Source organism: Mesoplodon densirostris, chromosome 13, assembly GCF_025265405.1.
Source record: "Mesoplodon densirostris isolate mMesDen1 chromosome 13, mMesDen1 primary haplotype, whole genome shotgun sequence".
Lineage (NCBI taxonomy): Eukaryota > Metazoa > Chordata > Mammalia > Artiodactyla > Ziphiidae > Mesoplodon > Mesoplodon densirostris.
The window spans coordinates 50,782,736-50,786,792 of NC_082673.1; positions in this window are offsets into that span (position 1 = coordinate 50,782,736).

Sequence of the window (4,057 nt, forward strand, 5' to 3'; positions counted from 1 at the left end):
TGGTTGGTTTTCTCTAATTGCTTTAGGTGTAAGGTTAGGTTGTTTATTTGAAATGTTTCTTGTTTCTTAAGGTAGGCTTTTATAGCTATAAACTTCCCTTTTAGAACTGCTTTTACTGCATCCCATAAGTTTTGGGTCGTATTTTCATTGTCATTTTTCTCTAGTTATTTCTTGATTTCCTCTGTGATTTCTCCAGGGATCTCTTGGTTATTAAGCAGTATGTTATTTAGCCTCCATGTGTTTGTATTTCTTAGAAATGTATTCCTGTAATTGATATTTATTCTCATAGCATTGTGTTGGGAAAAGACACTTGATATGATTTCAATTTTCTTAAATTTACTAAGGCTTGATTTGTGACCCAAGATATGACATATCCTGGAGAATGTTCCATGAGCATTTGAGAAAAATGTGTATTCTGTTGTTTTTGGATGGAATGTCCTATAAATATCAATTAAGTCCATCTTCTTTAATGTATCATTTAAAGGTTGTGTTTCCTAATTTATTTTCATTTTGGATGATCTGTCCATTGGTGAAAGTGGGGTGTTGAAGTCCCCAGCTGTGATTTTGTTAGTCAATTTCCCCTTTTATGGTTATTAGTATGTACTGTATGTATTGTGGTGCTCCTCTGTTGTGTGTATAAATATTTACAATAGTTATATCTTCTTTGATTGATCCCTTGATCATTATGTTGTGTCCTTCTTTGTCTTTTGTAATAGTGTTTGTTTTAAAGTCTATTTTGCCTGATATGAGAATTGTTATTCCAGCTTTCTTTTGACTTCCATTTGAATGGAATATCTTTTTCCATGCTCTCACTTTCAGTCTGTATGTGTCCCTACCTCTGAAGTGGGTTGTTTGTAGACAGCATATATATGGGTCTTGTTTTTGTATCCATTCAGCCATCCTATGTCTTTTGGTTGAAGCATTTAATCCATTTACATTTAAGGTAATTATCCATATGTATGTTCCTATTACCATTATCTTAATCGTTTTGGGTTTATTATTGTAGGTCTTTTCCTTCTCTTGTGTTTCCTACCTAGAGAAGTTCCTTTAGCATTTTTTGTGAAGCTGGTTTGTTGGTGCTGAATTCTCTTAGCTTTTGCTTGTCTGTAAACCTTTTAATTTCTCTGTCAATTCTGAATGAGATATTTGCTTGGTAGAGTAATCTTGGTTGTAGGTTTTTCTCTTTCATCACTTTAAATACGTCCTGCCACTCCCTTCTGGCTTGCAGAGTTTCTGCTGAAAGATCAGCTGTCATCCTTGTGTGGATTCCCTTATGTGTTACTTGTTGTTTTTCCCTTGATGCTTTTAATATTTGTTCTTTGTATTTAATTTATGATAGTTTGATTAATATGTGTCTTGTTGTGTTTCTCCTTGGGTTTATCCTATATGGGGGTCTCTGTGCTTCCTGGACTTGATTAACTATTTCCTTTCCCATATTAGGGAAGTTTCCAAGTATAATCTCTTCAAATATTTTCTCAGTCCTTTTCTTTTTCTCTTCTTCTTCTGGGACCCCTATAATTCGAATGTTGGTGTGTTTAATGTTGTCCCAGAGGTCTCTGAGACTGTCCTCAGTTCTTTAACTTCTTTTTTCTTTATTCTGCTCTGCAGTAGTTATTTCCACTATTTTATCTTCCAGGTCATTTATCTGTTCTTCTGCCTCAGTTATTCTGCTATTGATCCCTTCTAGAGAAATTTAAAGTTCATTCATTGTGTTTTTCATCTCTGTTTCTTTGCTGTTTAGTTTTTCTAGGTCTTTGTTTAATGTTTCTTGTATTTTCTCCATTCTATTTCCAAGATTTTGCATCATCTTTACTATCATTATTCTGAATTATTTTACAGGTAGACTGCCTCTTTCCTCTTCATTTGTTAGGTGTGGTGGGTTTTTGCCTTGCTCCTTCATCTACTGTGTGTTTCTCTGTCTTCCCATTTTGCTTAAATTACTATGTTTGGGGTCTCCTTTTTACAGGCTGCAGGTTTGTTCTTCCCATTGTTTTTGTTGTGTGTCCCCAGTGGCTAAAGTTGGTTTAGTGGGTTGTGTAGGCTTCCTTGTGGAGGGGACTAGTGCATATGTTGTGGTCGATGAGGCTGGATCTTTTCTTTCTGGTGGGCAGGTCCACATCTTGTGGTGTGTTTTGGGGTGTCTGTGGTCTTATTATGATTTTAGACAGCCTCTCTGCTAATGGATGGGGTTGTGTTCCTGTCTTGCTAGTTTTTTGGCATAGGGTGTCCTGCACTGTAACTTGCTGGTCGTTGAGTGGAGCTGGGTCTTGACATTGAGATGGAGATCTCTGGGAGATTTTTGCCGTTTGATATTACGTGGAGCTGGGAGGTCTCTTGTAGTCCAATATCCTGAACTTGACTCTCCCACCTCAGTGGCACAGCCCTGATACCTGGCTGGAGCACCAGATGTGTCCTCCACATGGCTCAGAATAAGAGGGAGAATATAAAAGAAAGAAACAAAGAAGAAGATAAAATAAAATAATATAAAATAAAGTAAAATAAAATAAATTTATTGAAATAAATAATAATTATTAAGAAAAAAAATTTTAAGTAATTAAAAAAAACAAACAAAATGAGAGACAAAACCCTAACACACATTGTAAAACAAAGCTATAGAGACAAAATCACACACAGAAGCATACACACACACACTCACCAAAAGAGAAATGGGAAAAAGTATATGTATCTGTGCTCCCAAAGTCCACATCCTCAATTTGGGATGATCCATTGTCTATTCAGGTATTCCACAGATGCAGGGTACATGAAGTGGATTGTGGAGATTTAATACGCTGCTCCTGAGGCTGTTGGGAGAAATTTCCCTTTCTTTTCTTTGTTCGCACAGCTCCGGAGGTTCAGCTTTGGATTTGGACCTGCCTCTGCCTTTATGTCACCTGAGGGTGTCTGTTCTTCACTCAGAGAGGACGGGGTTAAAGGCGCAGCTGATTCGGGGGCTCTGGCTCACTCTGGCCAGGTTGAGAGTCGGTTACAGATGCGGGGCGAGCCTGTGGCAGCAGAGGCCAGTGTGACGTTGCATCAGCCTGAGGCATGCCATGTGTTGTCCCGGGGAAGTTGTCCCTGGATCACAGGAACCTGGCAGTGGTGGGTTGCACAGGTTCCTGGGAGGGGTTGTGTGGATAGTGACCTGCACTTGCACACAGGCTTCTTGGTGGCTGCAGCAGCAGCCTTACCATCTCATGTCTGTCTCTGGGGTCCATGCTGATAGCCGCCACTCACGCCCATCTCTGGAACTTTTTTAATTGCTGCTCTTAATTCCCTTTCCTCGCGCACCAGGAAACAAAGAGGCAAGAAAAAGCTCTTGTCTCTTCGGCGCCTCCAGACTTTTTCCTGGACTCCGCTAGCCGTGGCGCACTAACCCCCTTCAGGCTGTGTTCATGCAGCCAACCCCAGTCCTCTCCCTGGGATCCAACCTCCAAAGCCCAAGCCTCAGCTCGCAGCCCCCTCCCATCCTGGCGGGTGAGCAGACAAACCTCTCCGGCTGGTGTATGCTTGTCGGCAGTAATCCTCTATGAGGGAATCTCTCTGCTTTGCCCTCTGCACTCCTCCTGCTGAGCTCCCCTCTGCAGCTCTGAAGATCCCCCTCTCTGCCACCAGCAGTCTCCGCCTGCAAAGGGGCCCCCCAGTGTGTGGAAACCCCCACTCCCTCACAGTTCCCTCCCACTGGTGCAGGTTCCATCCCTATTCTTTGTCTCTCTTTTTTCTTTTGCCCTACCCAGGTACGTGGGGAGTTTCTTGCCTTTTGGGAGGTCTGAGATTTTCTGCCAGCGTTCAGTAGGTGTTCTGTAGGAGTTGTTCCACATGTAGATGTATTTCTGTTGTATTTGTTGGGTGGAATGTGATCTCAGCATCTTATTCTTCTGACATCTTGAAGCTACTCTTGCCTAATTTTAGTTGGGTTATTTGTCTCTTTATGATTGAATCACAAGAGTGCTTTACATAGTTTGGATACTTGTGTCAGATACATGACTTGCAAATATTATCTCCCACATATGAATGGTCTTTTTACTGTATTGAGAGTGTGCAAGTTTTGTACTTCTTT